Source organism: Salvelinus fontinalis, chromosome 32 (genome assembly GCF_029448725.1).
Source record: "Salvelinus fontinalis isolate EN_2023a chromosome 32, ASM2944872v1, whole genome shotgun sequence".
In the NCBI taxonomy this organism is placed as follows: Eukaryota; Metazoa; Chordata; class Actinopteri; order Salmoniformes; family Salmonidae; genus Salvelinus; species Salvelinus fontinalis.
Window position 1 is genome coordinate 44,890,697 of NC_074696.1, and position 13,910 is coordinate 44,904,606.

The 13,910-nt window shown below is 44.1% G+C and overlaps 1 pseudogene; it reads left to right on the forward strand.

Annotated features, from left to right (window-relative positions):
• Window positions 1-11,075: 11,075 nt before the first annotated feature.
• LOC129831456 (free fatty acid receptor 3-like) lies at window positions 11,076-13,687 on the forward strand (annotated as a pseudogene).
• Window positions 13,688-13,910: the final 223 nt, after the last annotated feature.

Here is a 13,910-nt window from a genome sequence, read left to right on the forward strand (position 1 = left end):
GACTATGTTGTATGCATGTGCCCCAAGAGATGGCAACCTTACCAGTGTCCAGGGCCAGCTCTGTCTTGACCTTTGGTCAGCCAGCCCCAAAGCATTATTGTGTGTTCAGTTTATGGCGACTAAAATAAATATATGCAAAAAGTAAACGAAATGGCCATCAAACTCCAGCAGGCTCATGGCTCTGCAAGCAACCACACCCTCTAATTGCCACGTGTGCACAATCAAGACTTCCTGGCAGAGTACAGCAACTGACCGATTGCTGCCGCCACCTAGTGATGGAGTGTGGAAGTGGTAGGGTCTAATTGTGCGCCTAAAAACTAAACTACCTAACCTATTCCATAACACATGTTTAATGTAATCTATGTTCATTGAGCATTAGCATTAATGACCCTGTTTATCCTCCATCTATCTACACATTGTTTGGCCAAGACTTGATCCCAAATGGCATCCTATATAGTGCAAAACTTTTGATCAGATAATGAGCTCTGGTCAAAATTTGGGAAGAGTGCATTCGGAAAGTATAAAGACCCATTCCCTTTTTCCACATTTTGTTACATTACAGCCTTATTCTAAAATGTACACTGCTCAAAAAAATAAAGGGAATACTTAAACAACACAATGTAACTCCAAGTCAATCACACTTCTGTGAAATCAAACTGTCCACTTAGGAAGCAACACTGATTGACAATAAATTTCACATGCTGTTGTGCAAATGGAATAGACAAAAGGTGGAAATTATAGGCAATTAGCAAGAGACCCCCAATAAAGGAGTGATTCTGCAGGTGGTGACCACAGACCACTTCTCAGTTCCTATGCTTCCTGGCTGATGTTTTGGTCACTTTTGAATGCTGGCGGTGCTCTCACTCTAGTGGTAGCATGAGACGGAGTCTACAACCCACACAAGTGGCTCAGGTAGTGCAGCTCATCCAGGATGGCACATCAATGCGAGCTGTGGCAAGAAGGTTTGCTGTGTCTGTCAGCGTAGTGTCCAGAGCATGGAGGCGCTACCAGGAGACAGGCCAGTACATCAGGAGACGTGGAGGAGGCCGTAGGAGGGCAACAACCCAGCAGCAGAACCGCTACCTCCGCCTTTGTGCAAGGAGGAGCACTACCAGAGCCCTGCAAAATTACCTCCAGCAGGCCACAAATGTGCATTCAAAAGAACCCAGTGTATTAAATTGTATTTTTACCTCATTGATCTACAAACAATACCCCAAAAGGACAAAGTGAAAACAGGTTTTCTAATGTTTAGAACAAAAAAACAGATATCTTATTTACATAAGTATTCAGACCCTTTGCTTTGAGACTCGAAATTGAGCTCAGATGCATCCTGTTTCCATTGATCATCCTTGAGATGTTTATACAACTTGATTGGAGTCCACCTGTGGTAAATTCAATTGATTGGACATGATTTGGAAAGGCCCACACCTGTCTATATAAGGTCCCACAGTTGACAGTGCATGTCAGAGCAAAAACCAGGCCATGAGATCGAAGGAATTGTCCATAGAGCTCTGAGACAGGATTGTGTCGAGGCACAGATCTGGGGAAGGGTAGCAAAAATATTTTGCTGCATTGAAGGTCCCCAAGAACAAAGTGTCCCCCATAATTCTTAAATGGAAGAAGTTTGGAACCACCAAGACTCTTCCTAGAGCTGTCCACCTGGCCAAACTGAGCATTCAGGGGAGAAGGGCCTTGGTCAGGTAGGTGACCAAGAACCCGATGGTCACTCTGACAGAGCAAGAGTTCCTCTGTGGAGATGGGAGAACCTTCCAGAAGGACAACCATCTCTGCAGCACTCCATCAATCAGTCCTTTATGGTAGAGTGGCCAGATGGAAGCCACTCCTCAGCGGCAGGGACTGGGAGACTACTCAAGACCGAAGGAAATATGAACGGAGCAAAGTACAGAGAGATCCTTGATGAAAACCTGCTCCAGAGCATTCAGGACCTCAGACAGGACAACGACCCTAAGCACACAGCCAACATAACGCAGGAGTTGCTTCGGGACAAGTCTCTGAATGTCTTTGAGGGGCCCAGCCAGAGCACAGACTTGAACCTGATCGAACATCTCTGGCGTGACCTGAAAATAGCTGTGCAGCGAAGCTCCCCATCCAACCTGACAGAGCTTGAGAGGATCTGTAGAGAAGAATGAGAGAAATTCCCCAAACACAGTTGTGCCAAGCTTGTAGAATCATATCCAAGAAGACTTGAGGCTGTAATCGCTGTCAAAGATGTTTCAACAAAGTACTGAGTAAAGGGTCTGAATACATATGTAAATGTATGTCTTAGTGTTTTATTTTTTATAAATTAGCAGAATTGTCTAAAAACCTGTTTTTGCTTTGTCATTATGAGGTATTGTGTGTAGATGGATGTGGGAAATAAATTATTTAATTTTAAAATAAGGCTGTAGCGTAATAAAATGTTGAAAAAGTCAAGGGGTCTGAATACTTTCCGAATGCACTATAGGTATATAGGGCATAGGGTGCCATTTGGGATGTAGCCCAAAAGAGGTTGTTTTGATGCAGAGTCCTGGGCTTGGTGGTTATTAGGCTGTGACCTTTGTCTCATACCAGGAGGTAGCTTGATAAAAACAAGGTAAACACGCACAGGAAAGAGAATCATTGATAATAAGCCTCCCGAACTACCTGTCGTAATTTCTCCAAATGTGCTCCTGTCAGATAGTATATTTTAAAGAGGAGGAAGAAGACAGATATTTCTAAGAATATTTCTTTCATAATGTTAGTTTTTTCATACAGTTGAAGTCAGAAGTTTACGTACACTTAGGTTGGAGTCATTAAAACTCGTTTTTCAACCACTCCACAATTTTCTTGTTAACAAACTATAGTTTTGGCAAGTCGGTTAGGACATTACTTTGTGCATGACACAAGTCATTTTTCAAACAACTGTTTACAGACAGATTATTTCTCATGACTTCCACCGAAGTCGGTCCCTCTCCTTGTTCGGGCGGCGTTCGGCGGTCAACGTCACCAGCCTTCTAGCCATCGCCAATCTACTTTTAATTTTCCATTTGTTTTGTCTTTGTCTTACACACCTGGTTTCAATTCCCCAATTACTTGTTCATAATTTAAACCTCTGTTCCCCCATGTTTGTTTGTGAGTAACTGTTTATTGTAAGACGGTACGTATTTGTGGGCTCGAATATTTTGTATTGTGTTTTGAGTAAAATACATTGATTACTCATATCTGCTGTCCTGCGCCTGACTCTCTACACCAGCTACACACAGGATCTCATTACATTATTTCACTTATAATTCACTGTATCACAATTCCAGTGGGTCTGTTGTTTACATACACTAAGTTGACTGTGCCTATAAACAGCTTGGAAAAATCCATAAAATTATGGCATGGCTTTAGAAGCTTCTGATAGGCTAATTGACATAATTTGAGTCAATTGTAGGTGTGCCTGTGGATGTATTTCAAGGCCTACCTTCAAACTCAGTGCCTCTTTGCTTGACATCATGGGAAAATCAAAAGAAATCAAACAAGTCCTCAGAAAAAAAATGGTAGACCTCCAGAAGTCTGGTTCATCCTTGGGAGCAATTTCCAAACACCTGAAGGTACCACGTTCATCTGTACAAACAATAGTACGCAAGTATAAACACCATGGGACCATGCAGCCATCATACCGCTCAGGAAGGAGACGCGTTCTGTCTCCTAGAGATGAACGTACTTTGGTACGAAAAGTGCAAATCAATCCCAGAACAACAGCAAAGGACCTTGTGAAGATGCTGGAGGAAACAGGTACAAAAGTATCTATATCCACAGTAAAACAAGACATAACCTGAAAGGACGCTCAGCAAGGAAGAAGCCACTGCTCCAAAACCACCATTAAAAAAGCCAGACTACGGTTTAAAACTGCACATGGGAACAAAGATCGTACTTTTTGGAGAAATATCCTCTGGTCTGATGAAACAAAAACAGAACTGTTTGGCCATAATGACCATTGTTACGTTTGGAGGAAAAGGGGGATGCTTGCAAGCCGAAGAACACCATTCCAACCGTGAAGCACGGGGGTGGCAGCATCATGTTGTGGGGGTGCTTTGCTGCAGGAGGGACTGGTGAACTTCACAAAATAGATGGCATCATGAGAAGGGAAAATTATGTGGATATATTGAAGCAACATCTCAAGACATCAGTCAGGAAGTTAAAGATTGGTCACATATGGGTCTTCCAAATGAACAATGACCCCAAGCATACTTCCAAAGTTGTGGTAAAATGGCTTTAAGGACAACAAAGTCAAGGTATTGGAGTGGCCATGACAAAGCCCTGACCTCAATCCTATGGAAAATGAGTGGGCAGAACTGAAAAGCATGTGCAAGCAAGGAGGCCTACAAACCTGAGTCAGTTAGACCAGCTTTGTCAGGAGGAATGGGCCAAAATTCACCCAACTTATTGTGCGAAGCTTGTGGAAGGCTACCCAAAACGTTTGACCCAAGTGAAACAATGTAAAGGCAATGCTACCAAATACTAATTGAGTGTATGTAAACTTCTAACCCACTGGGAATGTGTTCCACAGATTCTCAATTGGATTGAGGTCTGGGCTTTGACTAGGCCATTCAAAGACATTTAAATGTTTCCCCTTAAATCACTCGAGTGTTGCTCTAGAAGTATGCGTAGGGTCATTGTCCTGCTGGAAGGTGAACCTCCGTGCCTGTCTCAAATCTCTGGAAGACTGAAACAGGTTTCCCTCAAGAATTTCCCTATATTTAGTGCCATCCATCATTCTTTAAATTCTGACCGTTTCCCAGTCCCTGCCGATGAAAAACATCACCACAGCATGATGCTGCTACTACCATACGTCACTGTGTTCTCAGGGTGATGAGAGGTGTTGGATTTGCGCCAGACATATTGTTTTCCTTGATGGCCAAAAAGCTAAATTTTAGTCTCATCTGACCAGAGTACCTTCTTCTATATGTTTGGGGAGTCTCTTGGCTAACACCAAACGTGTTTGCTTATTTTTTTCTTTAAGCAATGTTTTTTTTCTGGACACTCTTCCGTAAAGCCCAGCTCTGTGGAGTGTACGGCCTAAAGTGGTCCTATGGACAGATACTCCAATCTCAAACTTTTGCAAGACACTGTATGTAAAATGGCCCCGGAGCAGAAAATGGCGGCGGAGCATTTTTTTGTTTGTTTATCTGCATTGTTTGTAACTTCTTTTTTTTACTATTTTTGTACATAATGTTGCCGCTACCATCTCTTATGACCGAAAATAACTTCTCGACATCGGGACTGCGATTACTCACCACGGACTAGCAGAATCCTTTTTCTTCTTTCACGACTCTGACCAGCCTGAGGTGGAGGATATATGGCTCCCTCGGGAACAGGCTGCCTTCTGAGGAGTAGGAGGCGATCGAATAAACCCCCATACCCCTCAATTCTGCTTGCAAACATGCAATCTTTGGACAATAAAATGGACAAGTTATTGGGAAGATTAAACTACCAACGGGACATGTGTGGAGCAAAACTCATGACTATGATTACATTTCCATTATTAGCAGCATCTAGGCTTTCCACTTTGAAGAGCTGAGACAGAATGGCTATATAAGGAATGGAACATATAGGACCAGGGCCCCGCTACCAATATAACCTATACAGCTGTCAGATGTGGGCGTTAACATGCAAGCTCTGAGATGAAAAGAAAATAATGGAGAAAGGTCAAGGGAAGCTATTTTCATATAGAGGGAGGGGACTCTATACGTTATGCAAAGACAGAATTCTATAAAGGCAGGACTCTGTAATATAAGAATTGAGTCTCTTTCCATGGAGGAGCTCGGCTTTGTTACGTTTGTGATAGAGACCTTCCATGGAAGGGCTCAGCTTTGCTACTTTGTATTAAAGTCTATATTGAATTCACAAGTTCTTGTAAGAGTGTTATATTTCTGAGACAATTTTCCACAACAGACATTAAAAACTGTAACATCTGGGCCTCCCGGGTGGCGCAGTGGTCTAGGGCACTGCATCGCAGTGCTAACTGCGCCACCAGAGTCTCTGGGTTCGCGCCCAGGCTCTGTCGCAGCCGGCCGCGACCGGGAGGTCCGTGGGGCGACGCACAATTGGCATAGCGTCGTCCGGGTTAGGGAGGGTTTGGCCGGTAGGGATATCCTTGTCTCATCGCGCTCCAGCGACTCCTGTGGCGGGCCGGGCGCAGTGCGCGCTAACCAAGGGGGCCAGGTACACGGTGTTTCCTCCGACACATTGGTGCGGCTGGCTTCCGGGTTGGAAGCGCGCTGTGTTAAGAAGCAGTGCGGCTTGGTTGGGTTGTGCTTCGGAGGACGCATGGCTTTCGACCTTCGTCTCTCCCGAAGCCCGTACGGGAGTTGTAACGATGAGACATGATAGTAATTACTAGCGATTGGATACCACGAAAATTGGGGGGAAAATGGGATAAAATTTATTAAAAAAATAATAATAATAATTTTAAAAAAAATGTAACATCTTATGCTTCTTATCGTGGATGAACGACAACAATATCAATGTACAGGCAGGATAGAACAGCGGTGTCTGGTAAGACAAGTGGCGGCGGTCTATGTATTTTTGTCAACAACAGCTGGTGCACGATATCTAAGGAAGTTTCGAGCCATTGCTCGCCTGAGGTAGAGTTTCTCATGATAAGCTGCAGACCACATTACCTACCGAGAGAGATCTCATCTATATTCTTTGTAGCTGTTTACATACCACCACAGTCAGAGGCTGGCACCAAGATAGCATTGAATGAGCTGTATTCCACCATAAGCAAACAAGAAAACGCTCACCCAGAGGCGACACTCCTAGTGGCCGGGGACTTTAATGCAAGGAAACTTAAATCAGTTTTACCTCATTTGTATCAACATGTTAAATGTGCAAACAGAGGGAAAATAACTCTAGACCACCTATACTTCACACACAGAGATGCATACAAATCTCTCCCTCGCCCTCCATTTGGCAAATCTGACCATAATTCTATCCTCTTGATTCCTGCTTACAAGCAAAAATTAAAGCAGGAAGCACCAGTGACAAGATCAATAAAAAAAGTGGTCAGATGAAGCAGATGCTAAGCTACAGAACTGTTTTGCTAGCACAGACTGGAATATGTTCCGCGATTCCTCCAATGGCATTGAGGAGTACACCACATCTGTCATTGGGTTCATCAATAAGTGCATGGATGACGTCGTCCCCACAGTGACCTTAAGTACATACCCCAACCAGAAACCATGGATTACAGGCAGCATCCGCACTGAGGTAAAGACAAGAGCTGCCGTTTTCAAGGAGCGGGACTCTAACCCGGAAGCTTATAAGAAATCCCGCTATGCCTTCCGATGAACCATCAAACAGGCAAAGCATCAATACAGGACTAAGTTTGAGTCGTACTACACCAGCTTTGACGCTCGTCGGATGAGGCAGGGCCTGCAAACCATTACAGACTACAAAGGGAAGCACAGCCGAGAGCTGCCCAGTGACACGAGCCTACCGGACGAGCTAAACTACTTCTATGCCCGCTTCGAGGTAAATAACACTGAAACATGCATGAGAGCACCAGCTGTACCAGAAAACTGTGTGATTAAGCTCTCCACAGCCGATGTGAGTAAGACCTTTAGACAGGTCAACATTCACAAAGCCGCAGGGCCAGACGGATTACCAGGACGTGTACTGCGAGCATGCGCTGAACAACTAGCAAGTGTCTTCACTGACATTTTCAACCTCTCCCTGACGGAGTCTGTAGTACCAACATGTTTTAAGCAGACCACCATAGTGGCTGTGCCCAAGAACACTAAGGTAACCTGCCTAAATGACTACCGACCCGTAGCACTCACGTCTGTAGCCATGACGTGCTTTGAAAGGCTGTTCATGGCTCACATCAACATCCTCATCCCAGAAACCCTAGACCCACTCCAATTTGCATACCGCACCAACAGATCCACAGATGATGCATCTCTATTGCACTCCACACTGCCCGTCCCATCTGGACAAAAGGAACACCTATGTGAGAATGCTATTCATTGACTACAGCTCAGCGTTCAACACCATAGTGCCCTCAAAGCTCAACACTAAGCTAAGGACCCTGGGACTAAACACCTCACTCTTCAACTGGATCCTGGACTTCCTGATGGGCCGCCCCCAGGTGGTAAGGGTAGGTAACAACACATCCGCCACGCTGATCCTCAACACGGGGATCCCTCAGGGATGCGTGCTCAGCCCCCTCCTGTACTCCCTGTTCACTCATGACTGCATGGCCAGGCACAACTCCAACAACATCATTACATTTGCCGATGACAACAGTGGTAGGCCTGATCACCGACAACAACGAGACAGCCTATAGGGAGGAGGACAGAGACCTGGCTGTGTGGTGCCAGGACAACATCCTCTCCCTCAACGTGATAAAGACAAAGGAGATGATTGTGGACTACAGGAAAAAGGGGACCGAGCATGCCCACATTCTCATCGACGGGGCTGCAGTGGAGCAGGTTGAGAGCTTCACGTTCCTTGGTGTCCACACCACCAACAAACTAATATGGTTCAAGCACACCGTGACAGTTGTGAAGCGGGCACAACAAAACCTACAACCTTCCCCCTCGGGAGACTGAAAAGATTTGGCATGGGTCCTCAGATCCTCAAAGGTTATACAGCTGCACCAATGAGAGCATCCTGACTGGTTGCATCACTGCCTGGTATGGCAACTGCTCGGCCTCCGACCACAAGACACTACAGAGGGTAGTGCGAACGACCCAGTACATCACTGGGGCCAAGCTTCCTGCCATCCAGGACCTCTATACCAGGCAGTGTCAGAGGAAGGCCCTGAAAATTGTCATAGACTCCAGCCACCCTAGTCATAGACTATTCTTTCTGCTACGACACGGCAAGTGGTACTGGAGTGCCAAGTCTAGGTCCAAGAGGCTTCTCAACAGCTTCTACTCCCAAGCCATAAGACTCCTGAACATTTAGTCAAATGGCTACCCAGACTATTCACATTGTCCCCCCCCCCCCTCCCCTCTCCACACCACTGCCACTCTCTGTTGTCATCTACGCATAGTCACTTTAATTTACTCTACCTACATGTACATACAACCTCACTTAACCGGTGCCCCCGCACATTGACTCTGTACCGGCACCCCCCTGTATATATTGTTATTTTTTTACTGCTCCTCTTTAATTACTTGTTACCTTCATCACTTATTCTTATCTGTATTTTTTTTAACTGCACTGTTAGGGGCTCGTAACTAAGTATTTCACTGTAAGGTGAAGCAGGTCTCTGGAGCAGGATTTCATCAAGGATCTCTTTACTTTGCTCCGTTCATCTTTCCCTCGATCCTGACTAGTCTCCCAGTCCCTGCCACTGAAAAACAGCATGATTCTGCCACCACCATGCTTAACCGTAGGGATGGTGCCAGGTTTCATCCAGACGTGACATTTGGCATTCAAGCCAAAGAGTTTAATCTTGGTTTCATCAGACCAGAGAATGATGTTTCTCATGGTCTGAGAGTCTTTAGGTTCCTTTTGGAAAACTCCAAGAAGGTTGTCATGTGCCTTTTACTGAGGACTGACTTCCGTCTGGCCTCTCTACAATAAAGGCCTGATTGGTGAAGTGCTTCAGAGATGGTTGTCCTTCTGGAAGTTTCTCCCATCTCAACAGAGGAACTCTGGAGCTCTGTCAGAGTGACCATTGTGTTGTTGGTCACCTCCCTGACCAAGGCCTTGCTCAGTTTGGCAAGGCCGACAGCTCTAGGAAGAGTCTTGGTGGTTCCAAACTTCTTTCATTTAAGAATGATGGAGGCCACTATGTTCTTGGGGACCTTCAATGGTGCAGACCTTTTTTGGTATCCTTCCCCAGATCTGTGCCTCGACACAATCCTGTCTTGGAGCTCTACGGATAATTATTTCGACCTCATGGCCTGGTTTTTGCTCTGACATGCACCGTCAACTGTGGGACCTTGTATAGACTGGTGTGTGCCTTTCCAAATCATGTCAAATCCATTGAATTTACCACAGGTGGACTCCAATCAAGTTGCAGAAACATCTCAAGGATGCTTAATGGAAACCGGATGCATCTAAGCTCAATTTCGACAGTCATAGCAAAGGGTCTGAATACTTATTTAAATAAGGTATTTCTAAAAACCTGTTTGTCTTTGTATCAGTAAAAAATAGGGGTTATTCATAAAACTTCACCACAACAGACAATACACTGCTCTTTCCATGACATGGACTGACCAGGTGAATCCAGATGAAAGCTTTGATACTGATGTCACTTGTTAAATCCACTTCAATCACTGTAGATGAAGGGGAAGAGACAGGTTAAATAAGGATTTTTAAGCCTTGAGACAATTGAGACATGGATTGTGTGGGTAAGACAAAAGATGTAAGTGCCTTTGAACGGGTTATGGTAGTAGGTGCCAGGCAGACCGGTTTTAGTTTCTCAAGAACTACAACGCTGCTGGGTTTTTCATGCTCAACAGTTTCCTGTGTGTCTCAAGAATGGTCCACCACCCAATGGACATCCAGCCAACTTGACACAACTGTGGGAAGCACCGGAGTCAACATAGGCCAGCATCCCTGTGGAATACATTTGACACCTTGTAGAGTCCATGCCCCGACAAATTGAGGCTGTTCTGAGAGTAAAAGGGGTGCAACTCAATATTAGGTAGGTGTTCATAATGTTTTGTGCACTCAGTTTATTTATTTTATTTTGTATACTGTTAAAATTGAGTTAATTCTGAATTTATGCATCAATCCAATCTCTATTAATGATGTTACTTATTCAGAACACAGGTAATACATTTACATGAACTAAAATGTTATAAAAAGTCAAGTTGAGGCTTATATTTTTATACAGGTGAACAATCAAACACAAAATCAGACTAAAATATGGCTGACGAGTAGTGTTTCCTACTGAAATGCAGACAGATAATGTCTAAAAATTAGTATCTCATGGGACATCACATGGGATATTGTTATGGGACATCTTTTTGGTAACACATTGCTGCAACAGTCCCAAAAGAGATATTACACATTCCAACACACCCTTTTCTCTTTCCAGCTGTGTTGAGTCTCCAAGTGTCTATAACTGATGGAGTAGGCTAATTGCCATGCCAATCATTCATCTGTTGCTGTCTGTTTACATTGTCACCTTCCTGATTGGGGTACCTGCCAACATCCTGCCATTTTGCAACTTTTGCCAAAATGTGCACCGCAAACCTGCCCACATTGACATCCTGCTACACAACTTGACCATCTTTGACCTCATCTTCCTCAACTTCCTGCCCTTCAAGATGAAGGAAGCTGCTGATGATATGAACTGGAACCTCCCCTTCATCCTGTGTCGTCACTAGTTTCCTGTTCTACTCCACCATCTACAACAGCACCCTCCTCCAGACCGCGGTGAGTGTGGAGCGCTAGCTTGATGTGCCCTTCCCTATCAGATACGCATCGTATGTTGGGTGGTGTCTTCACTGAACCTCAGCATCATGGACATTGTGCTATGCTCCCAGTGGATATGCAATAATGGGACCGTAATGGATAATCCCCAGACAACGTGCTACCTGAACTTCACCCAAGACCAGCTCAGCATCCTTCTCCCAGTGCGTCTGGAGCTATTCCTGGTTCCTTTCCTGGTCTGCCTCTTCTGCTGTCAACTTCATCTGCATTTTGTCTCCGCTGCTCAACATCGAGCTGTTGGTGTTTGCCCTCTGGTTTGGGTCCTACAACATTCCCCATGTGGTGGGGTTCGTTCGGAAAGAGAGCGAGAGTTGGAGTGATGTAGCGTTGCTCTCCAGTACCATCAACGCCTGCCTGGACCTCATCATCTTCTACTTCTCTGCGTCTGTCAGAAGCATGCTCAGTCACAGCTGCAGGAGCTTCACTGCTGCCCCCCATTGGTAGCCTCCAAGACTGATAAATACAGAGAAACATGACCCCCTTGTTTTTCGTGCAATTATGTATTCTGTATTTTATATGTATTAGGTGTATTCTGTTATGTTATGTAACTGTTGGAAAAGTTTGCGAAGTTAATTCATGTTATCAAAGTTCCTACCTATGATTGATTACGTTCCCAAAAGGAGTGCCACAATTATGGTACAACCATTACTCACGCATCAACAAACCACTGTATGTACAGTTCGAATAAATCGATCACCCTTATTACTTAAATTGTGCTCTAACCAGTAGGCTACATCCAATAAAAAATATACTTGCTTTATGGGGCTTGGAACAAAAAATTTAACCAGAAGCTGTAAGAGCCCAGAAGTGGGTGTGAAAGATGTCTAATATTGAGTTAATTTCATATAACAAGCGTGTAAAGCAGGATGTGCAAACATGGGGAGATTATACAGCGGTGTCACAGTGTACCAGGCTCCTCTATCCGGTGATAGGAACTGTAAACAAGACAGGGGTTCAGTGATGCAGAAGAACTGATAAGGACCGTTTGACATCCATTCAGCAATCATGAGCTCCCTCTCCAAGCTGTAATCCAAGCAAATAGACACCTGCACTCCTATGTGCTGGTCTAGATAAATACAGATAAACGCTCTTTATGAGTCCTCTATATTCAGTGAACGATGTATGTTGGTTATTAGTTTACCAGTTGTACACTCTAACATTATAGATACAATGGGATTGAATTCAGTTGGTAGAGAAATTAGTGCCTTGTTTGACGCAGCAGATTGGCAATTAGGGCTGACCCCATTTAATCAGTCAACTGGTCAATTGTTTAGTCAATAGACTGTTGGTTGGCAGATCATTTTTCGGTTGAGCTGTCGCATATTAATATTTTCTTCACGGCACACAAGACACCTGTCTGATTCGTGCCTGTCTCAGTGGACCAATCCAGTGACGGAGTGTGCCATCTTAGTGTGATCTCAAAGTCCATACAGTGCCTTCAGAAAGTATTTACACCCCTTGACTTTTTCCACATGTTGTGACTGGCCTACATACAATACCCTATAATGTGAAAGTGAATGATGTTTTTCAAAATGTTTACATTAAAAGCTGAAATGCCTTGAGCCAATAAGTATTCAACCCCTTTTGTTATGGTAAACCTAAATAAGTTCAGGAGTAAAGATGTGTTTAACAAGTCACATAATAACTTGCAAGGATTCACTCTGTGCAATAGTGTTTAACATGATTTTTGAATGACGACCTGTGGATGGAATTTATAGGTTTAAATGAATGATTAGAATACTCCACCCTGAAACCATATAATTGTATGAAATTGATTAGAATCATAATTAATTAATGATGGTTTTAGTCAGCAGAATTATATATCCGTGAGTGTAGTTTTTAGTCAGAATTAGGGTATGACAATTTATCTGTACAATATGTCTATTATAGTATCTTAAAAACAGACTGTCTGAGCAAGGCTCGGTGCCGACCTTGGCTGGGGGCCACAGAGTACTTCCCAGGGTCTCCCTATCTTGAGGGAGGACGGGGAGTGATTCTCACGGTATCCCCTAATCTTTGTCGGTTGGGTAGCAGGACAGTGTGTGCGTAGGATACCTAATGTTTGTGTGCAAATGTATGTGCGTATGAATTCTGATTGTGTGCAAGAGTAGGTGCGTAAGGAGCTAGTATAAAATGAATGGGTTTGTACAACTAACCAGCGCTCTCGTAAAAAAACTTTCTGACTATCGTAGCTGGGCTTCCGTCTGTTTCATTTCAACCAGTATCTTACAAATTCTGGGTCGCAGACTGAGTAGTTAATTGAATGGGGTTTATGAACATTGAGAACATAATTCTCGTGACACTACCTCATCTCTGTACCCCACACATACAATTATCTGTAAGGTCCCTCAGTCGAGCAGTGAATTTCAAACACAAAAGGGAGGTTTCCAATGCGTCGCAAAGAAGGGCACTTATTGGTAGATGGGTAAAAATAATAAAAGCAGACATTGAATATCCCTTTGAGCATGGTGAAGTTATTAATTACA